The sequence below is a fragment of the Mauremys reevesii genome, unplaced genomic scaffold (assembly GCF_016161935.1).
Source record: "Mauremys reevesii isolate NIE-2019 unplaced genomic scaffold, ASM1616193v1 Contig92, whole genome shotgun sequence".
NCBI classification, from domain to species: Eukaryota; Metazoa; Chordata; order Testudines; family Geoemydidae; genus Mauremys; species Mauremys reevesii.
In genome coordinates, this window is record NW_024100909.1 from 108,855 (window position 1) to 136,009 (window position 27,155).

At 51.0% G+C, this 27,155-nt stretch overlaps 1 long non-coding RNA gene, 5 other non-coding genes and 2 pseudogenes across 6 annotated transcripts; 3 read left to right on the forward strand and 5 right to left on the reverse strand.

Moving 5' to 3' along the window:
• Positions 1–940: 940 nt before the first annotated feature.
• On the reverse strand, positions 941–1,013 carry TRNAK-CUU. Its single transcript has one exon. It is a non-coding gene; the product is annotated as a tRNA-Lys (tRNA).
• Positions 1,014–4,155: 3,142 nt separating this feature from the next.
• On the reverse strand, positions 4,156–4,228 carry TRNAR-CCU. The gene has a single exon. It is a non-coding gene; the product is annotated as a tRNA-Arg (tRNA).
• A 6,362-nt stretch (positions 4,229–10,590) lies between these two features.
• Positions 10,591–10,673, forward strand: TRNAS-AGA. Its single transcript has one exon. It is a non-coding gene; the product is annotated as a tRNA-Ser (tRNA).
• Positions 10,674–12,900: 2,227 nt separating this feature from the next.
• On the reverse strand, positions 12,901–12,973 carry TRNAN-GUU. Its single transcript has one exon. It is a non-coding gene; the product is annotated as a tRNA-Asn (tRNA).
• A 2,562-nt stretch (positions 12,974–15,535) lies between these two features.
• On the reverse strand, positions 15,536–15,740 carry LOC120395062 (annotated as a pseudogene).
• LOC120395055 lies at positions 15,652–17,768 on the forward strand. Its single transcript, XR_005592465.1, has 3 exons — positions 15,652–15,678; positions 16,211–16,307; positions 17,590–17,768. It is a non-coding gene; the product is annotated as an uncharacterized LOC120395055 (long non-coding RNA).
• On the reverse strand, positions 17,557–17,688 carry LOC120395057 (annotated as a pseudogene).
• A 4,462-nt stretch (positions 17,769–22,230) lies between the features above and the next one.
• On the forward strand, positions 22,231–22,303 carry TRNAR-CCU. The gene has a single exon. It is a non-coding gene; the product is annotated as a tRNA-Arg (tRNA).
• The last annotated feature ends 4,852 nt before the right edge of the window (positions 22,304–27,155 follow it).

The window sequence follows — 27,155 nt, forward strand, 5'->3', positions numbered from 1 at the left end:
CCAGTCCTAATATACTGTAACATGGTTATATTCCACCTCCTTCACTGGTTACACCCAACAAAATTAATTATACAGCAGACAGAAACAATCACAGAACCAGACAGAGACCATGCAAATAAACATACAAAACAATACAGAAGGGAGGATTTCACAACTACATCTGTACAACCATAAGGGTTTTCCAGCTGTGTCTATTGATAAGTGAGTTCTTGCCAGACAGGATGCTACCAAACTAAGTTTCCCTTTCTCTGGAGGTGATGGAATATCAGGACAGGATTGTATTCCTAACAGCCCAATCGCACCTTATTTCAGTGTGACTAGTTGGGAATGTGTGAATGTGACCATACACTTCCCACCTTATGGCTGCCTTTGCTGCTTAGCCGAAGAACCAGGCCTCAGACTGTCACAGTAAGAGAAGGCCATTACACAGACAGACAGTGATTTTTTATTCTCTCTTTTATATCTTTATAACTAGCTAAGTGATAAAAATACACCTAAATTCTTAAAGTACAGGCCTTTGCAGACAGGCCTGAATATCTGTATCCTAACAGTCCTCGAGGTCAGGCAGCCTCTGGGTAAGGGGGTGGGGACTCAGATCCTTCCACAGGCCAATTCCACCAGGGTCATGTATAAACCAGGGAAGTTCCCCACAATAGCCAGACGTGAACCCCCTGTACACTTGTGCTCTGTCCTCATTGCTTCTCTGTCTCTCTTCCCCCCACCTCTGCTGCTCCCCCTCTGGGCTTTCTCAGCACCTGGCCCCACAGCGCTTCCCGCCACCCAGAGACTGCGTGTTCTAGGCCTGCTCCTGTGGATGTGGCCTCTCTCCTGATTCCTGAGGAAAGGAACCTTTCCAGGAAATGGCCACAGCTTCTGGGAATCCCTGTGTGGCTGTGAACAGCGTTTGGCTCCTGGCACACAAGGCAACTTAAAAGCTGAGCACCCAGACAGGGGCTTGAACCCTGGATCCTCAGATTAAGAGCCTGATGTTCTACCAACTGAGCTACCTGGGCTTATTAGGAAACATCTTCACCATTCACCACAAGAGTGATTATCCCAGTGTGCAGGCAAGAGTGAGCAGGCAGGCAAAAGAGAGGCAAAAAAAGTCCCAGGAACCCCTCCTCTTTTTCTGCACAGCCACTGCCTGTCAGCAGGATTCCTCCTCCTCCTCAGGGAGACTAAATCTCTGTGCCTAGACAGCCGGTCCATCCGCTGCACCTCAATCCCCCATGACCGAGCCTCCCTGCCAAAGCCCTGCACCTGGCTCCATACAGTTAAGTCTCACTTGTCACTGGGAACTTAATTTCTTGTGCCCAGAGTGTCTCAGCCCCCTCAGTAGATGACCTGAGAAACATCAGCAGCCGCCCTGCATGCCGGTCTGTGGGTGGCCTTCAGTGGGGTTCAGCACAGCAGGGAGCAGGCTGGCCCTGTGGCTGTCTGCTGGCCACACATAGGCATGGTCCTCTCCTCCTCTTGCCCTGACCTCCGCTGCTTTTAAACCTTCCCTTGGAGCTGTCAGCACCAGCCGCCTCTGCTCTAGGTGCCCAGAGGAGGAGAGGTGCTGGGCTCCCACCTGCCCAGCCCTGCTTCCTTCAAGCACAGTGGCAAGTGCCAGACTTGTGGGCACCAGGTGAAGCCGTGAGAATCCCAACCCTCAGGTGTCAGTTCTAGAGCCCTGACCCATCCAGCAGGAAGGGAAGAAATGGCTCTTGCAGAGCTGGAGACAGGGAAGTGGAGCAGTGTGAGCTCCAGGGCTTTACCACAAGGCCCTACTGAGATTTGAACTCAGATTGCAGGATTCAGAGTCCTGAGTGCTGCCCGTTATACCATGGGACCAGCTCAATCTGCTGTCTCTGGCCATCAGTGACCCTCATGGGGCTGGCTCATGTAAGGGACTGTTGGCCCCTTACTAAAACTTAGTGGGGTTTTGGTTGGCTAGTTCCCAGTCCCAGTAGAAGGGGGAAGGGCCAATGGGAAATCAGGACCCTGAGACTGACAGGCCCCTGGGCAATGGGGAGAGGCCAAAGCTCCAAGTTAGCCGCACTGACAGGCCAGGCAGTGTAATGAGGGAGTCACCAGGACAGGGGGTCCCATCCTCCCTGGGAGCTGGAACTGCCTGGGCCAGAGTGGGGCAGAGCTAAGGAGAGAGCAGGAGCCCGAGAAGAGCCAGGGAGCAGAGCTGTGCAGGTGTAGTGCCAGAAACTGCTCCCTGTAGGACTTTGCTACCTGCAGCAGTTACTGAGACCTGAGGTTGTTCTTATTTGCTGACTTGTCCTAATTGGTTAAAACTTGACAGTGGTGGGGGATGGAAGCATAAAGGCTTCGTCCTCCAATCAACCCTGCCTGGTGTCCATCTGTATCTATTACCTCTTAACACCGAATTGTAAAAAATAGAGTGAGGTCATTTAAACATCATTTATTTTGCAGCTTCATTTACTGTGCTAACAATGTAGCATCCTGACACCGATACTTCTGCCCATGTGACCTGTGGGTTGGATTCATTTTAGTGGGATGTGGGACATGTGGAGGATAATTTAAACTCTTAATTTCCTTAGGGTTTCCCTTTAATATACTTTTCTGCTGGTGCGATTTCTGACCATTGCACGTCTATTGTATTTATTACAATAGCACAAGTAAGTCACACAAGTGACATAGTCTAGGGGCTTGGCTACACTTGCAAGTTAGAGCCCATTAAAGCAGCCCCGGGTGCCCTAACTCCTGAGGTGTCCACACTCGCAAGGCACATGGAGCACCTGGGCTCTGCAGCTGGAGCGCTCCTGGTAATCCAACTCCATGAGAAGCATAAAGCTCGCTGAGCCCTGCTGAAATACCCGGGCATCAGTGTGGACGACGTGTTGCATCACTGCACTGTGTTTGGCCTCAGGAAATGTCCCATAATCCCCTGAAGTCAAGTGCCCACTCTGGTCATTGTTTTGAAATCGGCTGCAGGCATGCGGATATCCCCTTTCAAAGCTCCGTTTCTGACAGCCGGCTGCTTATCTGCTCTGGGACAAAGCAACCATTAGTGTGGAATGCTGCTGCTGTTGTGAGTGTGTGTGTGAGGGGGGGGGGGGTCCGCTGCTGTCCGAATACACAAGACAGCATGCTGACACACTCTCAGCCCCCCAAACACACTGTCGCTCCCCCCACGTACACACAACACACTCCCTGTCACACTCCACCCCGGCCCCCCATTTGAAAAGCACGTTGCAGCCACTTGCACACTGGGATAGTTACCACAGTGCACTGCTCTCTGTGGCATTGCCAGAGCTGCTAATGTGGCCACTCCAGTGCGCTTGCAGCTGTCAGTGTGAACACACGGCAGCGGTTTCCCTGCTGCGGTTTAACTCCCAGTGCTCTACCTCTGCAAGTGTAGCCAAGCCCTAAATTTGCCAGACCAACCGAACTCAGTAACTGCCCCACCCCACCATGTGCAGGGAGTAGGGGCACCGTAGAGCACACGCCGCACTTACTGTCTCAGCCTTGTGCATGCTGGGGTGGCCACCTCCCCGTTGATGAGACCTGGTCCCACCATCTCCGCGGAGCTCCAGTCTGCCCTGCTGCCACCCCTGTCTGTGTTGTCTTCTCTAGCAGTTGACTGGAAGGTGAGCACTGGCCGCATGCCATGTAGCCGTGTTGTCTCGAAGGGCGAAAGCAGGAGGAATGATGCCTTCAGAGCACACCCAATATTCCATAACATAGTTAAGGAAAATATTTCTCAATGAACTCTCAGTAAAAGATCAGAAGCAGCCAGTGTCCGCATCAGTCTACGAGCATTGGTATTTTCTTGAAATTTGTCAGACCAACCTATCTAACACTTAACACACATTTGAAGTTCTTCTTTTCACACTGTTGCTCATTCTCAGGTTCTGCTTTGTCTCCAGACAGATCCATTCTCTTTCAGGACAGCCTTGCTCTTTCTGTCTGTGTCACTCACTGAGGTGTCAGAGTAAACACTCCCCTTCCTTCTATTCTCAGACAAACACTAGTATTAAGTGTTTGCTGCTGATGGGTTTAGAAAGGATTTGTCACGTGGAAGATGCTGTTTCTGGGGGATTGCTCCCAAGATCCAGTACTTTGGATTCAAACGTCTCCCAGCTTCCTTGGGGAAAATAACACCAAGGCTTCTTTGCAATATAGAACAAAGGAGTTTTTCACCCCAGATGGGACTTGAACCCACAATCTCTGGCTTAGGAAGCCAATGCCTTATCCATTAGGCCACTGGGGCCCTAAGGAGCAGTAGAAAGGTAGATGGAAATTCCCTCTCATAATTGCACATTCCTCACATTCACTCAGAAGCCAAATACCCATTTAATGGCCTTACAGAAACGTCTGCATCCCCTGGCAGCGAGGCACCTGGGCAGGTCGCTGACAGAGCTGAGCACCACCTTTCTGCCAGCCATCTTTAGAGAAGAACCCCACCCTCGAGTCACCCCTCCCTCCTTCAGCACCTCCACGGCTGTGGCTCTGAGTGGCAGTAGGATGATTAGGGGGCGAATCCGGGGCTGGAAGGGGGGTGAGGTCGGCCTGTAAGGAGGAACCAGGTGGGGCAGACCCGGAAGGAGGCTGTGGGCTGCTGGTCGGTTGTTGGGATCTGAGCTCTAGATCAAAGCTGCACAGTGACTTTGTTGGAAAATCATAGTGCTAATGAAGCCTTTCCGTATTAGGCCTGAGTAAACCAAAGTTATGTTATGCTTGTCCAAACTGTGTTGGAAAGCTTACAGAACTCATTAGACTGAAGGCCGTGTATCTACCTAAGTCAGCTATTTCGCTTATCAGTTTTGTTTGGCTCCCCAAGTATATGTTGGCTCCCCAAGTGTATGCAGCTGCGTTCACATGTATGCATCCAAAGTATCTAGTACAAAGGGTCAACGGATGTATCTTGTGTCCCCTTCAGAATGACAAATGTATCCTCAACAGATGTATCTTGTAGCCCCCACAAAATGATATATGTATCCTGCATATCCAATTATCCCCTAATAGATGCATGTACAGGTTCTACAGGTCAACCAAATGACGTAGACAAACGTAGGCTAAGTTGTTTGTTTCGGGGTATAAAGGTAAGCCCATCTGGCCATGTAAGGTGTGTCTCTTTCTCTGGCACTAGCCGAGAGGAACACCCGCTCAGCTGACCGATCAATAAAGGGTGTGGTACTCGTCTTCCTGTCTCCGTGCCTCCTTGGTGTAATTAGGTAAGCTCCAGGGGGAAAACGAGCCCTTTTGGCTAACAACTTGACCCCAGGGTTATAAGGCCGACATAATGACCCCCTTACTGGCCTCGGTGACCCCCAAACCCTTGTTACTAAGGGCATCAAGGAGTCTCTGTCCCTTAATAACTTCTGGGAGCTCCCCAGCAGGCTGCGGGCGTCAGCCGCCTCCTGCCTCACAGGTTAGACTCTTGGCGCTGTGCCAGCTGCCCCCTCGCTTGCAGGCCCAGTGTAAGAAGCAGGAGGCGCGGTGCTGGCAGAAGAGGGTTTTGATTAATCCACCTCTGTGTGATGGGCACAGGACGCTTCCACTCAGTAGCACAGCTGGGGGGGAGCAGGGGGAGCAGCTAAGGGCGTCGGGTTCCTCCGGTGGGGGTGTGGAGCAGCCGTTCGTTTTCCTGTTCACACTCCTCTGCAGTGTGAAAATCAGGGAGGGGAGGCAGAAGCCCCACTTCCCTCCCGAAATGACGCCCAGTGGGGGAAGCCAGGACAACAGGGCCGGGGGTCGGGGGCAAGTGGTGGCCAGACTCTCACTGCCAGGGTCTAGTCTAGTTCAGGGTCCAGCTCAACTTCCTCCCCACGCCACTGGACCCCAGTCCCCTTCCACCACCAGGTCAACCCGGGCACTAGGGCAGGAACAGGGTGAGGCAGTAAGTCAAGCTGAGCAAGGCAGGCAAAAGTGAGTCTTGTCTTCATGGGCCGCTCCCAATGACGTCCTTTTTGTGTGCAACTGCGGCAAAAACCTCCTGGATAGAGAAGCATCATACACAGAAATCTTGTTCAGTTGCATGACAATCTAAAGGTCCCTGGTTCAATCCCAGGGTTTGACAGGTACTTTTATCCCTCTTCGTGCAGGGGCAGCTTGTCCTCTGGAAGCTCGTTTACCTGAGGCAAGTACCTGGCTTTGAGCTCCCCGGCAGGACAACAGCGTGGGGGCTTCTGGCCCACCTGCAGGGCTGGCTCCAGGCTTTCTGCCGCCCCAAGGAAAATTAAAATTTTTGGCTGCCCTCCACCCCAGCCCTTGGCTCTCACCCCCCTCCCACCTGTGCCCCCCCACACCCTCTGCTGCCCCAGCGCTGGGCTCTCCCCCCGACCCCACCCACACCCCGGCCCTGGGCACCCCCCCACCAGTGCTGACTGCCCGCTCCCCCCTCACCTCCAGCTGGTCGGGCGCTGGCAGGGTCAGGGTAAGCAGTGGGGCTCCCGGGCCGGGCCTCAGCCCAGGGTCCCTCCAGCCAGGGCTCCCGCCTCCAGGACCGGCTGGGACCTGGGAGGGCAGAGCCGGGGGACTGTCCCGGCAGGAGGCTGAGGAGCCGGGGCAGAGTAGCCCCAGAGGGAGTGGAGCCCCGGAGAGCGGGACGTGGGCCCCGCATGGCAGCGCCCCGCCCCCTATGACCCCGCTGCTGCTGCTTCTGGCTGCCCGGCTGTGGTGTTGGGGGGCAGCCGCCCTGCAGCACCTGGTGTCCCCTGCTTGGAGCCTGCCCGGACAAGCCACAAGTGTTGGACAGACAAAGCTACACAGGATCTTTTCAGGGGGCAAGACAAAGATGCCACAATTATTATGATAACAATTTGATTTATGACCAATAACTAATATTTTAATCCTTACACACACACATTATACCTAATACCTATACACACACACACAAACACCCATCAGATGTTCTGCAGCTGCTGCATAGTTACCAGTCCTGAAGATAGCTTGAGTTTGTGACTTGAGTTTGCAGCTTGGGTTCGTAGCTTGTGGCGGTAACTGGCCAGGAAAGCCGGGCACGAGGACGAGCTGGGTCTCTGTTGGGCCTGCACCGATGTCCTTCCATGTTGGCAACAGAATGTTACCCTCCAAAGTCTCCCATCTCACCTGTCCTTTTTGTAGGCTTTAGTTTGAATCCAGAGTCTGTAGGTCTTGCTGTGTCACTGCCTCTGGGTTTGGTGATTGATCACCGGTCAATTGCAGGCGTGACTTTCAGCCCGGGACCTGGCATTGATCTTCCTTCTATTGGACCTTTTCTTTTTAGGGTGGCCTCTTCTTACTTTGTTAGGTCTCTTGTCTGCATCTTCAGCCAGCGGGGTTTGAACTTTATTTCATCAGGACAGGCTGGGGCTGGAGGTTGATTCCATCATCCATACATACCTCAGTCACACATCTAAACTAAACTAATAAGATTACAGCAGGGTTTGCAAAAATGAAGGTTGGCGGAAGCTATTACAAAATGGAGTGAGCGTTTTAAAACGGGGTTTGAATTACAATATGGCAAACAGTGAACAGAAGTTACAATATAGACAAGTGTAGTGAATGGTGAACAGAAGTTACATTGATAAAGTGAACAATTAAAAACAATTTCATTCATCAGTTTTACAGGGGCTGCAGGTCGGGAGTGAGAGGCATCAGCAGAGCTGTCAATCTGGAGGTCAGGACTGGGATAGCAGGGGCTGCGGGTCGGGATTGAGGGTCACCACCAGCGCAGTGACTGGGAAGCTCAGCGAGGAGCCCAGGGGGCTGCGGGTCAGGAGTGAGGGGCACCAGCAAAGCTGCGAGTCTGGAGGTCAGGACTGGGATAGCAGGGGCTGCGGGTCGGGAGTGAGGGGCACCAGCAAAGCTGTGAGTCTGGAGGTCAGGACTGGGATAGCAGGGGCTGCGGGTCGGGAGTGAGGGACACCATCAGAGCTGGGGGAACCCAGGGGGCTGCGGGTTGGGAGTGAGGGGCACCAGCAAAGCTGTGAGTCTGGAGGTCAGGACTGGGATAGCAGGGGCTGCGGGTCGGGAGTAAGGGGCACCAGCAGAGCTGTGAATCTGGAGGTCAGGACTGGGATAGCAGGGGCTGCGGGTTGGTAGTGAGGGGCACCACTAGAGCTGGGGGGAACCCAGGGGGCTGCGGGTCGGGAGTGAGGGGCACCAGCAGAGCTGTGAGTCTGGAGGTCAGAACTGGGATAGGACGATGGGCAGAGGGTGATTGGAGGAAGGGCCCATCTCTCTGGTCCTCCAGGCCAGGGAAGAATGATGGGGTTGGAGTCTTGTTCTTCACATTCATGGTGCGAGTACAGAAGGTGCTGGAGCTCTGACCAGGGAGGGCATTAGGAACCCATTACCCTGCAGGGAAACATTCAACCGCTGATCTATACTCTCAACAAGGAGTGTCATGTGTAGCCTAGAGCAGGAACAGTTTTTACCCTGGGGGTTAGTAAACTTTATCTCTGTACAAACACCACAGCTTACAAACTCCCCACCCCCGCTCTGTGTCACCAGAGCACAACAACAACTCTCCTTGGGGCACACACAGCTCCCCAGCTCCCTGCCCGTCAGTCTCTCCAGCATTGCTCCAATCCCTTAAAGCAGGGTCTCAACCTCAATTTACCTTAGGGCCAGGGCCAGTCCTCCAGTCCTTCCAGTGGGCCAATAATGTCACTCATACTGCCCAGAACCCATCCCCCAAAACTCTGCCCCTCCTCTGCCTAAGGTTCTGGGAGGGAGTTTGGGTGGGGGAAGGAGGTCTAGGGTGCAGGCCCTGGGCTGGGGATTGGGGTGCAGGAGGGGTGCAGGCTCTGGGGGGAGTTTGGGTGCAGAAGGGGTGAGAGGCTGGGCTCTGGGAGGGAGTTTCAGTGGAGGAGGGGTTCTGGGGTGCAGGCTCTGGGATGGAGTTTGGGTGCTGGGTGCAGGCTCTGGGCTGGGGCAGGGGGTAGCGGGAACAGGAAGAGGGGTGGGGTTGCAGGCTCTCGGTGGGAGACTGGGGGCAGGCAGGACGGGGCATGTGGGAAGGGAGAGGGGGTGCAGGCTCTGGGAGGGAGTTTGGGGGCAGGGGTGTGTGTAGGGGGGATCAGGCTCTGGAAAGGAGTTTGGGAGAGGGAAGGGGTAGGTGGGCAGGGGGGGAGGGTGCAGGCTCTGGGAGGGAGTCAGGAGTGTGGCGCTTACCTGGGGCTCCAAGGCGGGGTGGGCTGAGGGGCCTCCATGTGCTGCTGCCCCCAGACACTGCCCCTGCATCATCTCATTGGCTGCAGGGGCTCGGGGCGGGGGCAGCACGTGGAGGCACAGACCCACCCTGCCCTGCCATGGGGAGGGGCCGGCAGCCACTGGAGCGAGCAGGCAGATGCTGCTCAGCTCCGCTGCACTGACGGGGCCCCTTGGGTGGCGGCGCCTGGGGGCAGCCAGTGTGGCCAAGGGAGTGACCTGGTCCCAAAACTGCTGGAGCCGTACGGGCGAGACCTGGGAACCAGGACTGCCAGCCAGACAAACACCTTTAAGAGGAGGCGTCTCTCTCCCTGTCAAAAACTGATCTTCCTCCTTCAGTTCAGTGACAGCCTGAATTGTTCCCTATCCCGGCAGAGCCAGAGGACTGAGAGCAGCAACATCAAACCCCTGTGTAGCTCGCAGGAATGGACATAAACACTCCCTGGTGTCTGAGGAGATGTTCAGCTTTGCCCTTGGTCAACTACAAGGCTAAAGGGAAAGGAGGTGGCACCAGATATAAAGAGTGAAACACGACACATCATAGTTATGCCCATGGTGGCTGCAAAATCTTTTGATGTACTTCTTCTTATCAGCAGTGTATTGTTTTCTCTGGAGCCTAGGCCTTGACCAAGAAATTTGTACCTTGATAAAATAATCGACTGCCCCTGGTGAAGGCAATGGACTTGCACCCACTGGGGTGTCCCTACACAGGTACAAGTACTAACAACAGTGGCTGCCTTTTAGCCATAGATTTTAATCAGGGCAATAAATTGAAACAAACCCCTGTTAAATCATTTCTCAGCCCGAGTCCTTCACCCACATTCCCTAGAGCATTGGGCCACCATGTGGACGTTTCATTTCTGACCTCAGTTTCACACAGAGACAAAATTTCCTTTGCACTGATCCTTGAACAGTGAAACCCCCCTGTGTCTTTGGTCTGAGCCAGGGCATTCGATTCCAGTGAATCCTTCTCTCCAGCAATGGCGACAGTCAGACAGAGGGGACTTGGCACCTGCATCCCTGCCAGGGAGATATTGGCTCGGCTCTTTCTTTCTGCTGCTGTTGTTAGTCCATGAAACATCAAGGGTGGAATGCAAGGCTGAGTTCATGCACCAGCCCCCTGAAAAAATTTCAGTGCCACAGAGAAATCCTGCCCCCTGCTATTGGAACGATGTGCTGGAGATTTGAACAGGAAATGGACTGTCTGAATTGTCAGAGTGGGGAATGAACAACAATCTACAGCAATGTCGTTCACACAAACACACTCCCATCCTGCTCCAGCTGGAAGGGAAATGGGCAGGAATTCTCGCTGTTCAGCCAAGGACACACTTACACTGATGTGCAGCCGTGAGTGTGCTGGGGAAGCTGGTCTGAGCAATTTGAAGTGGCAATTCAGTGAGAACAGAATCATCATGTAATGATAGAGGTGAACATCAAGTAGTTGTGGCTGAGTGGTTAAGGCGATGGACTAGAAATCCATTGGGGGTCTCCCCGCGCAGGTTCAAATCCTGCCAACTATGCAAGCGCTGCACTGTTGTTATTATTACTGTAGTCTTAGTACCTGAGCATCCACAGTGCAAACTGGAGCCAGATCTACTTTCACTCTGTCAACACTTAAAACGCTGCTGTGGCACTGCTATAGCACTTTGGAGTAGACAGTGACTGGAGAGGTTTTCCCATCCCTGTAATAGCTGCATGGACAGAACAATTCTTCCTTTTCTTTAGCACTATCTAACCAGGGCTTAGATCACCTTAACTCTAAGGGTTTGGGGGGAGGGGGGATTCACACCCTGAGAGACGTCACTCTGCCAGTTCAGTGCCCAGCGTACACCAGCCCTTAAATCCCTCTTGGCATTTCAATGCAGGCACTGACCTGTGAGAGGAAAACATCAGCTCACAAACACAGAGACTGAATTCCCCACATTTAATCTCGCTGCACTTTCCAGAAAGTCACAAAATTCAATTCATTCTTGCTAGGACAGAGAAAAAATAAGTGACATTAAGTTTTTGGCTCAGTTAAATAAAATTAAGTGTTTAATCAATATAGTAAAATAATCTGTCCTGATTCCTCTAACTAACACCACAGCGTGAAATAGGAACAGAGACAAAGCTTGTCAGTGACGACTAATTTCGCAAATGATCTTCCCATTATTAATTTCCACGCTGCCCCTATTGGAGGTCTGGGCATCTCCAGTGTCATTGCTCTGCATTCACCTGCCCCTAGAATTGTTCTCGGACATTCGCCTTCCTCTGCAGCGTGGGGCACGGAGTCACTTGCTGGAGGATTCCCTGCACCTTGAGGTTTTTAAGCCACGATTTGAGGATTTCAGTAACTCAGACATAGGTTAGGGGTTTGTTACAGGAGTGGGTGGGTGAGATTCTGGGGCCTGCATTGTGCAGGAGGTCAGACTAGATGATCATAATGGTCCCTTCTGACCTTAAGTCTATGAATCTATTCCCAAACTTTAGTCCTGCTTTGGGACAGTGTCTCTCATGCAAGAAACTGCCCAGTCTGCGCTAGCAGTGAGGCTCCCTCACTAACAACTGAAATCAGGGAGAGCTGTGTGAAGTGCAGGGCCCCAGGGGTGCCTGAACAGGGGGGAACAACACCCCAGGTATTTTAAAAATGGGAGGGCTCTGAAAGGGGAGGGGCCCAGCCTCTGTAGCAGGACTGCAGGGCAAGCGAGTTCACAGCAGGCATTATGGGATACTGGTAGAAGCCAGTTATAGTGATATAATGACCAGCAGCATTTACACTGACAATTTGTCACTTTACGTTTGCTGCACAAAGCTCTAGGCCTCTCGTCGAGGTGGTTTTATTTTGTCACCAAAACAGGGCAATTTTGTCACCAGACTTGGCATTGCAGTGTGTGCACCAGCCACAAGCTGCCGACCGAGGGAGCGTTGTGTGTTTTCCACACACCTGAGCAATATAATGATGCTGAAATAACTTTGCAGTGCAGACCTGGCCAAAGATTCACACACACACACACACACACACACACACACACACACCTTGCAAGGAAAACCTCACCTGCTCCTCTGCTTTGCAGAATCCAAACACAAGCAAAGCTTGTCAGGCCCCAGTGGGGATGGCAGGGAGTCAGGTGTGGGCAGACACTGTGCTGTTGCCACAGGCAGGCACCATGGTTTAGCTGGCTAAAGCACCTGCCTTGTAAACAGGAGATCCTGGATTCAACTCCCAGTGGTGCCTTGTTGCTTAACTTTTAGGGCACCTGGTATTGGCTACTGACAGAGGACAAAACACAGAGCTAGATGGGCCTTTGGTCCAGCCCAGTGTGGCTGTTTAAATTGGGATTGAGGAGAAGGGTGAAGAGGAGCAGGCTCTGGTTGGGAGTGAGGAGCAGTGAGCATAGGAGGGACTGAGGGCTGGGATTGAGGGGCACTGGGAAAAGAGGGGACATGGGTTTAGGCTGAAGAGCATCTTCATTTGGGGATCCAGCAGGACAGGGGAAGGCAGCAGGTGATTCTAATTCCTTAGGGATATTCTGTGTGGTTGTATGTGTGTGTGTGTGTGTGTGTGTGCGTGCGCGCAGGGAAGGAACATGCTCTATGCCCAGAGACCTTTATTCCTCCAGGCTGCAAGGACAGAGGGGCTGTCAGGAAGTTGCCCCTTCAAACCACACACAAAAAGGCCCTTCTGAGGAAAGGGAAAATCCTGAAGAGAAAAAGTAACATCAAAGAGGACTCCAGCAAGACAGTGTAAGATCTTGGGGAGTAGTTTATCACCTGACCAGGGACTTGAACCCTGGACACTCAGATTAACAGTCTGATGCTTTGCCCACTGAGCTAGCCAGGCTCACAATACAAAAGAGCAACTTGGTGCATAGGAGAAACTAGTCAAGAAAACAAGAGCAGGAAACAACAGGGGAAACCTGCTGCTCTCTCTGGCCTGGTCAACACTACGAGTTTATATTGAATTTAGCAGCATTAAATCGCATTAACCCTGCACCAATCCACACAACGAAGCCCTTTATATCGATATAAAGGGCTCTTAATACCGGTATCTGTACTCCTCCCCGACGAGGGGAGTAGCGCTGAAATCGGTATTGCCATGTAGGATTAGGGTTAGTGTGGCCGCAATTCGATGGTATTGGCCTCCGGGTGCTATCCCACAGTGCACCATTGTGACCGCTCTGGACAGCAATCTGAACTGGGATGCACTGGCCAGGTTTACTGGAAAAGCCCCATGAACTTTTGAATTTAATTTCCTGTTTGCCCAGCGTGGAGCGCCGATCAGCACAGGTGACCATGCAGTCCCAGAATCAAAAAAGAGCTCCAGCATTGACTGTAGGGGAGATACTGAAGCTGATCTCTCTATGGGGAGATTAATCTATTCTATCAGAACTCCGTTACAAAAGACAAAATGCCAAAGCATTTGAAAAAATTTCCAAGGCCATGATAGACAGAAGCCACAGCAGGGACTCAACACAGTGCTGAAACTTAAGGAGCTGAGACAAGCATACCAGAAGGCCAAAGAATGAAATGGATGCTCATGGAGGGAGGGGCAACTGATGTCTGTAGCTATCCCACAGTTCCCGCACTCTCTGAAAACCATTTGAATTCTTGGCTGAGTTCCCAAAGCCTGAAGGGTCAAAAATATTGTCGCGGGTGGTTCAGGGTATATGTCGCCCCGCCGCCCCCCGAAAGCAAATGGAAAAAAATTGTTTCTCGCCTTTTTTCAATGTCAACATATGTCTACTGGATTCTGCTGGCAGACGCGGTGCAGCAGCATCCCCTTCCCTTCCGGACGGCAGACGGTACAGTAGGACTGGTATCTGTCATTGTCGTCCCGCGAGTGCTCCTGGCTGGCCTCAGTGAGGTCGGACAGGGATGCCAGGGCAAAAACGGGAATGACTCCCAGGTCATTCTCTTCTTTAAGCTTTGTCTCCTGGAGATTCAGTCCTGCCTGCAATATCATAGTAGCTGGAGGCTGCCCTCCCTTCCCCCCTTTGAGCTCTACTTGCAGAGGCAATAAAGTCAGTGTTGTTTCAAATCCATGCATTCTTTATTACTTCATCACACAAATGGGGGATAACGGTAGACCAGGAGAGGTGGGCGAGAAGGGAAGCAATGGGTGGGGTTGTTGCAGGGGCACCCCCTAGAATGGCATGCAGCTCATCATTTCTGCTGGATGTCTGGGGCTCTGACCTGGAGCCACCATTTGCCTGTCTGGGTCTTTAATTGGCTTACCTGATAGTCTAGACAGGACTGACTCTCTATTAGACAAAACTTAAAGAAGGGAATGACCTGGGGAGTCATTCCCATTTTTGTCCTTGCGCCCCCAGCTGATCTCACTGAGGCTGGCCAAGAGCACCCATGACAGCAGCTGATAGTACAGTATAACTTGTAACTGTCATTGTCAATTTGCAAAGCAGCAGACAGTACAGTGTGGCTGGCAACTATCTTTGCTAATTTGCAAAAGGCAAGGGGATGCTACTGTGTAGCACTGCAGTACCATGTCTGTCAGCACCATCCAGTAGACATACAGTGACGGTGACAAAAGGCTGAACGGGCTCCATGATTGCCATGCTATGGCGTCTGCCCGGGCAATCCAGGGAAAAGGGCGCAAAATGATTGTCTGCCGTTGATTTCATGGAGGGAGGATTGAGTGATGACATTTACTCAGAATTACCCATGACACTGTTTTTGCCCCATCATGCACTGGTATCTCAACCCAGAATTCCAATGGGCGGGTGAGACTGCAGGAATTATGGGATAGCTACCCACTGTGCAACGCTCTGGAAATTGATACTAGCCTTGGTACATGGACGCACACTGCCAAATTAATGTGTTTAGTGTGGCCACGTTCACTTGACTTTACATAATCTGTTTCCAAAAACCGGTTTCTGTAAAATCGGAATAATCCCATAGTGTAGACATACCCTGAGACAGCTTTAGAACCCTCTACCCACTATACGGCCAAGAGACAGCTACTCTCAGATCCTGTGTGGATTGTCTGATGGGCTTGGGGCCAAGAGCAAACTGCGTACCCCCTGCCAGAGCAGGAGAAGTAAAAATAGGAGCTTCCTGAAAAATGGGAAGGGAAGAAGAGAGAAGCGGAGGAGCAAGTGGTAAAGGAAGAGAACGTGCAGACACAGGACCCTACCTAAATTCTTAAATAGATTACAAGAAATAAAGAGAGAGAGCAGCATAAAGAAATTTTAAAAAATCTTTCAGTAAGTACTGAATTAGAAACCTTTAAAATACCATTTTCACTCTACCTTTACTTTTCTTCTAAATTCTACCAAAACAAACTAAGACTTGCCCCTAAACAGAACTGCACAAAAGCTTTAAATAAATTCAGATAACAGAAAAAAAACCCAAAACATTTATTTTTAAACTTGTTTTATAAGGACTAACCACTCAGTCTGTGTTCTCTTCCCCTCAGCTTCCCAAAAGAAAAGCAAGAACACTCATCAATAGCAGATACATTAAAGCACCACTATCCACTCACTTCATGCTCAGAAGAGAACACTTTAACTCCTCATCGTGGTTAGCAAGGTCAGACACTTTCAACCACACTTCTCTAGTATCAGAGGGGTAGCCGTGTTAGTCTGGTTCTGTAAAAGCAGCAAAGAATCCTGTGGCACCTTATAGACTAACAGACGTTTTGCAGCATGAGCTTTCGTGGGTGAATACCCACTTCTTCAGATGCAAGTGGTGGAAATTTCCTGGGGCAGGTATATATAAGCAAGCAAGAAGCAAGCTAGAGATAACGAGGTCAGATCAATCAGGGAGGATGAGGCCCTGTTCTAGCAGTTGAAGTGTGAAAACCAAGGGAGGAGAAACTGGTTCTGTAATTGGCAAGCCATTCACAGTCTTTGTTTAGTCCTGAGCTGATGGTGTCAAATTTGCAGATGAACTGGAGCTCAGCAGTTTCTCTTTGGAGTCTGGTCCTAAAGCTTTTTTGCTATAGGATTGCCACCTTAAAATCTGCTATTGTGTGGCCAGGGAGGTTGAAGTGTTCTCCTACAGGTTTTTGTATATTGCCATTCCTAATGTCTGATTTGTGTCCATTTATCCTTTTCCTTAGAGACTGTCCAGCGGGAAGAAGCAGCGGGCATCAGCGCCAGACAGCAGCTGCATTCAAGCAATCCCGCCTATTCGGTGCCGGATTGGAAGAAAACATGGTAAAAATCGTCCTCCAACAATCCCTTTGGCAAGCACGTCTCTAGCTAAGTGCCGGCCATTTCTCCTGCAAAGACACCCTCCCTGCTGCCAATCCCCGGCTACCCTGATTAACGTCGTAATGACTCGTTTTTTAAAACAAGGGGTCACGAAAGAAAATGGATCGGACCTTTTGCAAACAGCCTTTTTGTCAACAGATGGCCACGTTCTTCACAGCAGTGGGGGGAGCACACTTTGTAGTTTGTACAGGTCGAGTTTATTGCCCGCCCCCGAGGCTCCCAGCACCCCTCAATTCCCTCCCGCAAGCTCCCTATTTGCCCTCTCCCATCCCACTCTTTTTAGGGACTCCCTGAAATTCCCCCAATCTCAGACCTTACCAGAGAATCTCTGCACCCTTATTCTCCCCATACCAAGTTCCCCACACTTCTTCCCACACCAATGGCTCTGTTCTCACCCCCATTCCCACTTCCCCATGGCAGGGACTCTGTGTTCCCTCTATTCCCCCATGCCAGGGTCTTTGTGTACCCTCCCTTACCCCCATGCCAGGTTCTTCCAATCTCCATAGGACTAGGGGTTCTGTGTACCTCCACTTATCCCCTCGCTTCATTTCAGGGCCCCCATTCTCTCCACCACTGTAGAGACTGTGTGCACCCCTATTTGCCTCTTCTCCCCCATTCCTCCCTCCTTCCCAAGTCAAGCTCTCCCAGTCCCCTTACCTGCCAGGGGTTCTGTGGGTCCCATTTTCTCCTCCCCCACTTCCACCTTACGCACTGTATTAAGGGCTCAGAGAGGCTCCGAGAAAGTTGCATACCAACAAACTGGCAGAGCATTAGGGGTAGAAATAGGGGCTACTCGAAATGGGGGAGAGGGTGGAGAAAAGAAGAAAAAGTGGAAAGTGGAGAGAACTTGCAGAATTAATATGCATGAGTCTATAAGTTTAAACTAGAACGAGGGAGGACAAAAGAGAAGGACACTGCATAAAAAGGTGGACTTAGAAGTTTAAGCAATTAGAGGTTCAACTAAGCAACTGTTTACATAAAAACTGTTGTATTTTTACACTGCATTTTCTTCTCTCATGCTATTAGAAAACTCACTGAAAAACACCCACATCCTCCCACAATACAGAAGCAATACATATACTAAAATTAGTTACAATCACTACATCCCTTCTCTAAATATACACATCAGAAACAGAAGTTAAACACCAACTTCCAAAAAATGTTTTTAATGTAGTTTATACAGACTAACCACTCAGTCTGTGTTCTTTCCCTTCTACTTCCCCAGAGAGAAGAAAGAAAAATCATCAATAACAGACAACAACTGCATCAAAGCAATACTGCTTACTTGCTTTACACTCAGGAAAAAGCACTTTAACTCATCCTCCTACTTGTCCCTGCCAGCAGGTAGGGGATCTTGGGGGGCAATTACTGCACTGGTGGGGTGCAAAATAAACTTTATTAAGAAAATGCAAAAACAGGGAAAATTCAATAGTGAGGGGTGTGGGGTTTGTTACGGTAGACAATTGGGGAGGGGTTTCTTTTGGTGAACAGTAGGGGGGTTTCAATAGTGGGGTACAATACAGTAGGATACAACATGGTGGGTAACCAATTAACACAGAAATATAAATGTAACAGGTAGCTAACAATTTCTATGTAAAGGGTGTGTCACAGCAGCATATAACCAACTAACAGGTTTCAGAGTAGCAGCCGTGTTAGTCTGTATCCGTAAAAAGAACAGGAGTACTTGTGGCACCTTAGAGACTAACAAATTTATTTTAGCATGAGCTTTCGTGAGCTACAGCTCACTTCTTCGGATGCATAGAATGGAACACACACATAAATATCTCCTGTCTGTGTGTTCCATTCTATGCATCCGAAGAAGTGAGCTGTAGCTCACGAAAGCTCATGCTAAAATAAATGTGTTAGTCTTTAAGGTGCCACAAGTACTCCTAACCAACTAACAGTTATGGATAAAATATGTTAAATAGGAAACAATTCTAGGTAAAAATGTGTCACAGTGGTGTAAATGTAGAATGTGAGGTGTATCAGAGGGAAAAAAAGTAACCAATGGGGTTTTATGCTAGATTGGGATGGGGGAAGAGGAGCACAAGGCAAAGGCACTGCGGAGGGAGATTTAAACTTAGAGAGACACAGAGAACAAACAGACTGTAAGTGACTGGGGAAGCCCGGGGGGGAGGGGGGCTGACAGTGGGAAGACAGACTTAATCACAATTATACAGAACACAGCAAAATCTTATCTATGATCTAACTTAACCAAGACTACACAAATTAGCAAGTAACAAACACAATGCAACAATTCTCTAAGCCTAACTTAACCACAGCTATGCAAAATGAAATTACAATTTATCTAGACTAAAGGCTAAACCTAACCTAATGGGTGCACCTTATACTAGGGGTAGTTCCAGAGGGCACAGTGGTGTGTGCCCAGTGGTGGCTGCAGCAGTGGGGCGGCTGCAAGCAGGCTTATTTCTAGCAGCAAAGGCGCTGTGGAGCTAGAAGCAGATTACAGATACTTTCCAAGGTGTTAGCTTGGGTTTGTCTGATGGTGAAACAATGCCATCATCTATAATAATAAAATAAAAGTATAGAAAGTTTCTCAGAAGGATTCTTACCAGTCCCCAAGGCAGCAGCAAAGGCAGAGACAGGAACAGCAGCAGCATCAGAGGACACAGAGAGGACTCAATTCGCTTACAATAATCAGGAGATTTCCAGGCAAAATTCATTGTTCGTGGGAGGGGAGTTAAAAATGGGGGTATGCTCAAAAATAAAACAAGAGCGGAGAAAGGACCCCCAGAACCCCTGGCTGATCAGACCAGGCAGCAATGCAGAAACCTTTCTGAGGTCTGATCAGAAAATGTCTGGTTATAAAGGCAAACTTAGGCAGTTTCCCACCAGTAATCCTGATAGGCTCCCTCTGTCACAGGGGAGGAGACACAGGGAAAAACTGCAGGTAGGCACATGACATGCCTGGGCAAGTTCTGAGCTCACAGATATGACTCATGCTCAGCTATGTGGCCACTTTAGGTCTTGCAGCTCTGGACATTGCCTACCCTACACCAAGCCCAGGTTTAACAAGGTGATAACAGGACTAACCCTTTGAACAGGGCAGTGGTCCCACTTAGCACGCAGCACAAGTGGCCATCCCTTTGAGAAGGGCAATGGCTCTTGGTAAACGATTTAAGGGGCCCTCCCTTTGAGAAGGGCAGTGGCCCTGGTAAACAACTTAACAGCCAGGGAGGGGCGGCCACAGGAGGAGAACAAAAACAAAATGGAGTAAGGGGACAGCTGTAAGAAACAAAATGGAATAGGGGGATAGCTGTAACAGACAAAATGGAATAGGGGGATAGCTGTAACAGACACTACTTAGGGAGACCAATCACTTTGTGTTAAAACAACCTCCCACGGCTATAGTCTAACGTCTAGAGTGCCTATATTTAGTGGTTACAGTGTGTAATTTAATACATCAAATCTCACTATGATCACAGAGACAGCGAGACTGACAAACAGCACACTGCATGCATGTTTCATTGTGGCACCTAACATATGAAGAAACTTTTAAAAATGCCTCTTTAGCTTCTGTTACAAATAAACGTCTTCTCGAATTTCACCAATCACTTCTTCTAACTAAGAGAGGAACACCTCTTCAGCCAATCAGATATTTCTTCCATAGCTTGTACTCACAGAGGCGGGACTAACAAACTGGAACTGGCTACGTTGGAATGACGCATCGGAACAGTTACGCACAAGAAGCACACATTGCAAGAGCCAAAGGTGCAAACGTGCTTCAGAAGAGATGTACACACTAAGCAATCTGCTCTTAAAGCAATGACGTCTGTTCCCCAGAGATCCCTGTTAGGCCTGCTCTACACTACGCGTTTATACCAAATTTAGCAGTCTTAAACCGAATTAACCCTGCACCCTTCCACACACCAAAGCCCTTTACCCCCAATCGGGGCTATTGCAGATTGTGTATTCCTTACGCCACCCGATCTTAAACCGGCTGCCCAGCTCCCAATGGGGTCCAAACTCCAAATAGATCCCTTTTACCCTGTAGAAGCTGTAAAATCCTGTGACCAGGGCAGCTGCCTAGCAGCCTGCGCATCTGCCTGCCAGCGCGAGAGCTCGTAAGGCACTAATCCGGATAGTGGTGGCTGGGTGGTAAGAGGATGAAAAGCTAGCAGAGTGGTGCAGTGGAAGTGTGCTGGGCCTAGAGGTCAGTGGAGCAAAACCATCCTCTGCTCCGCGTGCGCTTGTTTCTTTTCCCTCCGGGCCTTCCAGCGAGCCGGTGACCAGCAGAGCCCCAAGAGTCTAGGCCATGAGGCGAGAGGTGGCTGAGGCGAAGCGGCCTGCCAGGGAGCTCCCCGGCACCTCTGGCTGCCTGGGCTGAAGGCAAGAGGCAGGCCTGGGCGTGGCGAGGGCCTCCTGTCCTGGAATGAGGCTGCAGTGCTTCCTGGTCCCCTTTTCCCACCACCCCGGCAGGTGGCTGCTGCGGGAGAACACGAGGGAGGCTCTCTGGGCGCTGGGCAGCGCTGTGTGTGTGGCTGTCAGGGGAAAGAGCCGAGGCTCCGGACTCGACCTGCCATTGACTCGCGTGGCTCTGCGCGCTGTCAGCCAGGGCGGGGCGGGCCAGGCCGCGGACGTGACTCAGGCTTGGGCCGCATGGCCGTGCTTTCCTGACGAGGCATGAGGCAGGCCAAGAGCTTTGCACAGCGTACAGGGAAGTGGGAGGGAGGCGTCTTTGAGCCGGCGTGTCTCCTCCGCTTCTCCCTTGCTCCTTGGGCAGAGGCAGGAAGGGAGCGAAATGTTCCCGGCTGAAGGTTTTGCGCTCGGCCTTGAGGATTAAACCTGAGGCTCTGGCGTGGCTGCTGGGAGATGCGCTTTTGCAGCGCGGCCCCCACACTCTTGTAGGCAGCAGGTGACCCCACTGTGTCCAGGAGGGAGCCTTCGAGGCGGCAAAAGGGGAACATCACGGCTCCCAGCAGACCTTGAGGAGCCCATGAGGAGCCTTCAGTGGCATCCCTGGGGGAGCATAACCCCCCCTCCTTTCCATTAACAGCTGCACTCACTGACCCATGATACCACAGAGACACCTACCAGCAGCTGGTTTGCCAGGGCCGCTGCCCAGCACCCTGCAGCGCTTCCTGCCAGTGCCAGAGCTCACCAGGCACTAGCCTGGAGCCAGGGCCGCTAGGCGCTGCTGAAGAAAAGCCAGCAGAGGGACACAGTGGAAGCGTCCTGTGCCCAGCACACAGAGGTTGATTAATCAAAACCTTCTTCTGCCAGCACCAGGCCTCCTGCTTCTTACACTGGGCCTGCAAGCGAGGGGGCGGCTGGCACAGCGCCAAGAGTCTAACCTGTGAGGCAGGAGGCGGCTGACGCCCGCAGCCTGCTGGGGAGCTCCCAGAAGTTATTAAGGGACAGAGACTCCTCAGTGCCCTTAGCAAGGGTTTGGGGGTCACCGAGGCCAGTAAGGGGGTCACTATGTCGGCCTTATAACCCTGGGTGTCAGGTCACTGTGCAGCTTTGATCTAGAGCTCGGATCCCAACAACCGACCAGCAGCCCACAGCCTCCTCCTGGGTCTGCCCCACCTGTTTCCTCTTTACAGGCCGACCTTACCCCCCTTCCAGCCCCAGATTCGCCCCCTAATCATCCTACTGCCGCTCAGAGCCACAGCCGTGGAGGTGCTGAAGGAGGGAGGGGTGACTCTAGGGTGGGGTTCTTCTCTAAAGATGGCTGGCAGAAAGGTGGTGCTCAGCTCTGTCAGCGACCTGCCCAGTTGCCTCGCTGCCAGGGGATGCAGACGTTTCTGTAAGGCCATTAAATGGGTATTTGGCTTTGGAGTGAATGTGAGGAATGTGCAATCCTGAGAGGGAATTTCCATCCTTCTTTTTACTGTTTTTCAGAGTCCCAGTGGCCTAATGGATAAGGCATTGGCTTCCTAAGCCAGAGATTGTGGGTTCAAGTCCCACCTGGGGTGGAAAAACTCCTTGTATATTGCAACAAAGCCTTGGTGATATGTTCCCCAAGGAAGCTGGGAGACGTTTCAACCCAAAGTACTGGATCTTGGGAGCAATCCCCCAGAAACAGCATCTTCCACTTGACAAATGCTTTCTAGACCCATCAGTAGCAAACACTTAATACTAGTGTTTGCCTGAGAATAGAAGGAAGGGGAGTGTTTACTCCAAACACCTCAGTGAGTGAAACAGACAGAAAGAGCAAGGCTGTCCTGAAAGAGAATGGATCTGTCTGGAGACAAAGCAGAACCTGAGAATGAGCAACAGTGTGAAAAGAAGAACTTCAAATGTGTGTTAGGTGTTAGTTAGGTTGGTCTGACAAATTTCAAGAAAATACCAATGCTCATAGACTGATACAGACACTGGCTGCTTCTGATCTTTTACTGAGAGTTCATTGAGAAATATTTTCCTTAACTATGTTATGGAATATTGGGTGTGCGCTGAAGGCACCATTCCTCCTGCTTTCGCCCTTCGAGACAACACAGCTACATGGCATGCGGCCAGTGCTCACCTTCCAGTCAACTGCTAGAGAAGACAACACAGACAGGGACGGCAGCAGGGCAGACTGGAGCTCCATGGAGACAGTGGGACCAGGTCTCATCAATGGGGAAGTGGCCACCCCACCATGCACAAGACTGAGCCAGCAAGTGTGGTGTGTGCTTCATTGTGCCTCTACTCACTGCACATGGTGGTGGAGGGCAGTTACTGAGTTCGGTTGGTCTGGCAAATTTAGGGCTTGGCTACACTTGCAGAGGTAGAGCGCTGGGAGTGAAACCACAGCAGGGAAACCGCTGCCGTGTGTTCACACTGACAGCTGCAAGCGCACTGGAGTGGCCACATTCGCAGCTCTGGCAATGCCACAGAGAGCAGTGCATTGTGGTAGCTATCCAGTGTGCAAGTGGCTGCAATGTGCTTTCCAAATGGGGGGCGGGGGTGGAGTGTGACAGGGAGTGTGTTGTGTGTACGTGGGGGGAGGGACAGTGTGTTTGGGGGCTGAGAGTGTGTCAGCATGCTGTCTTGTGTGTTCGGACAGCAGCAAACCCCCCTCTCTCACACACACACTCACAACAGCAGCAGCATTCCACACTAATGGTTGCTTTGTCCCGGAGCAGATAAGCAGCCGGCTGTCGGAAACGGAGCTTTGAAAGGGGATATCCGCATGCCTGCAGCCGATTTCAAAACAATGACCAGAGTGGGCACTTGACTTCAGGGGATTATGGGACATTTCCTGAGGCCAAACATAGTGCAGTGATACAACACGTCATCCACACTGATGCCAGGGCGTTTCAGCAGGGCTCAGCAAGCTTTATGCTTCTCATGGAGTGGGTTACCAGGAGCGCTCCACCTACAGAGCCCAGGTGCTCCATGTGCCTTGCCAGTGTGGACACCTCAGGAGTTAGGGCACCCGGGGCTGCTTTAATGGGCTCTAACTTGCAAGTGTAGCCAAGCCCCTAGACTATGTCACTTGTGTGACTTACTTGTGCTATTGTAATAAATACAATAGACGTGCAATGGTCAGAAATCGCACCAGCAGAGAAGTATATTGCAGGGAAACCATAAGGAAATTGAGAGTTTAAATTATCCTCCACATGTCCCGCGTCCCACTAAAATGAATCCAACCCACAGGGCACATGGGCAGAAGTATCGGTGTCAGGATGCTACATTATTAGCACAGTAAATGAAGCTGCAAAATAAATGATGTTTAAATGACCTCACTCTATTTTTTACAATCCTGTGTTAAGAGGTAATAGATACAGATGGACACCAGGCAGGGTCGCTTGGAGGACGAAGCCTTTATGCTTCCATCCCCCACCACTGTCAAGTTTTAGCCAATTAGGACAAGTCAGCAAATAAGAACAACCTCAGGGCTCAGTAACTGCTGCAGGTAGCAAAGTCCTACGGGGAGCAGTTTCTGGCACTACACCTGCACAGCTCTGCTTCCCGGCTCTTCTCGGGCTCCTGCTCTCTCCTTAGCTCTGCCCCACTCTGGCCCAGGCAGTTCCAACTCCCACGGAGGATGGGACCCCCTGGCCTGGTGACTCCCTCATTACACTGCCTGGCCTGTCAGTGCGGCTAACTTGGAGCTTTGGCCTCTCCCCATTGCCCCTGGGGACTGTCAGTCTCAGGGTCCTGATTTCCCATTGGCCCTTCCCCCTTCTATTGGGACTGGGAAGTAGGCAACCAAAACCCCCACTAAGTTTTAGTAAGGGGTCAACTGTCCCTTACTCAAGCCGGCCCTGTGAGGGTCACCGATGCACAGAGACAGCAGCATGAGCTGGTCCGATGGTGTAATGTTCCATGGGCATCCTACTAGATTGCCAGCTGCTTTTCAACTGCAGTGTGGAGACTGTTTGTGTGTGGGGAGAGATAGTGAGTGTGTTGAGGAAGAGTGAGTGTGTTGAGGTAGGTAGGAGAGGATCATTATTATCCCTATTTGAAAGAGGGAGAAAAATAAGGCTGAGAAAGGAGAATTGACTTGTCTTAGGTCACACAGCCAGTCAGTGGCAGAGTTGGGAATAGGACCCAAGAGCCCTGATTTTCAAACTAACCATCAGATCTTGAATTTCAGACATTGAATGACCTGAATAAAGTGCTCTCAGATGAGCTCCACACCAACAACAGTGACAGTAATTATTCAGCAAGTATTTGAGGAGAACTGCAATGTTAGAGAGAATCATGAACTGCTCAGAGACAATTAATGCAGAGAAGCAGCAAAATTCATCAAACATATCACAGGTTCTGACTTATTTACTTGGTCTTCAAAGAGAACAACAAGGACCTGAGTCTCCTCCCTGTCAATAACCCCCTGCTCAGCCAATCAGGGTAGAGACTGAGGACGGGAGGCTGAGGGTTCTCACCAGAGAGCCCAAAGGATGGCCCAGGTCACCGGTGGGAATCACTGCCCGAGCACTATTTCAGCCCCACATATTTGGGTGGACCTCCCACAGTGGGAGCTGCCGAGCACTCCCCCCGCAACACACACACACACACACACACACACCTCGTTCCTGGTGTTGGGAGGGGAACAGGTGAAAGGAGCAAGAGACAAAGAGAAAGGAGGGAGGGATGGATGGAGGAAAAGGTGAAACAAAAAGGACAAACCCTAATGACCACAGTGATTCTAAGGGACAAAATCCCAGGTGCAGAATAAAATTCTGCCTCCTTAAGCTTCTGTTTTCCATGCCTAAAATTCAACTGTCACCAGATGGATCAGACTGAACAGGTTTCAAACCTCGAGGAGGCTCTTACCTTCTAAACAGGGATGGCTGTTTTCTAGTAAAATCAGGAAAAGGGAAGGAGAAAACTCGAAAGAGGTTCCTCCTGGCGCTCACGTCCGTGAACCCGAATACTCTCTCGGTCCTCAAAGAGAGACCTGGAGAAGGAGACTTGCTGAAGCAAAGCCACAGGGGTCTCTGAGGTTTCCCTGGCCCCTCACCCCTGTCCTGCCTGGCTGATGTCAGCATCTCTCTGTGAGGTCACCACCTCCCCACCACCTTTGACCAATAGTCTGAGGTCCTGCAAAAGGCCTTTGTGATGTCACTGCCACACCCCTCCCTTGCTGGGCTAATGTCCTGCCCCTGGCCAGGCACTGTGGAGGTTTGAGCTACTCCCTGTGGTCACCCCACTCAAGGAGCGTTCGTTCTAGGAAGCAAGCCGGTAGTTTTGGATCATCTGCAAATTTTGTCAGCTCATTGTTTAGCAGATCATTTATGAATATGTTGACTAGTCCTGGTCCCAGTACAGACACCACTAGTTACCTGTTTCCATCCTGAAAACTGACCATTTATTCCTACCCTTTGTTTCCTATCTTTTAACCAGTTATTGATCTGCGTGAGGACCTTCCGGAGGTGAAAGTAAGCCGGTATGTTCCGGTATGGGGTACCGGCAAGAGCCGGTATGCTGTGCCAGCCCGGCCCGGCTTCACCAGGCTGGTGATTTCAAGGGTCCAGGGCTCCCTGCTGCGGCCGAAGCCCTGGGCCCTTTAAATCACCTCCCGAGCCCCCTTGCCGGAGCCCCGGGGAGCAAATCACTGCCGTGGATGCTGCTCTGTCCCGCTCTGCCAACACAGAGCCGGGGTGGCAGAAGCTTCCTTACAGTGGGGGGGGGGCACCATTGTCCAAACTGTGGCACCCCCAAGACACCCTTTCCCCAAGGACCCCCACTCACAGCACCTCTCCCCCCGAGGCCACACCCACAGACGCCTCTTCCCCAAGACTGCACCCTCCCCCCCTTGGTCCAAATCCAAGTGCCCCCTCACAAAGTCATTCTTTCAGTAAAAATATTTCTATTTCAGGAGCTCCACTAAATAGGGATCCCTGAAATGAATGGACACACTCAATGTTTTCCTGTGCAAATGCATAAAAACCTAGCAAACATGTCCCCCAGCTGAAATCAGTTCCAATCCTCTAAGTGTCTAGGTTTGTTTTCATCAATGAAAAAAAGGCACGTGAAGACACATTTGCAGGTCCTTGGCCTCCATGGGCTACAATGTGCAGAAGAACAAGAACCACATCCGCTTGGGAGGAATGGACTAGTCTGTATTACATTTGGTAACTAAGTTGCCATTGGGACTGAAAACTCTCCTGGGGGTGGACAGGAATCTCTTAGAAAAATAAAATAACCAAGATTTACCAAACTCCCTGTTACACATTCAAACCTCTCTTTGTGCACATGGCATCAATTGGGGCTCTAATAAATGTCAACCTTCCTTTAACACAGATCGTTGTTCCTTGTAACTTTCAGACGCATTCAAATGGCAGCTGTTCAGAGGTCATGTGCTGCTAGTTCATGAGCAGCAGCAGAGTCTCTGTACGT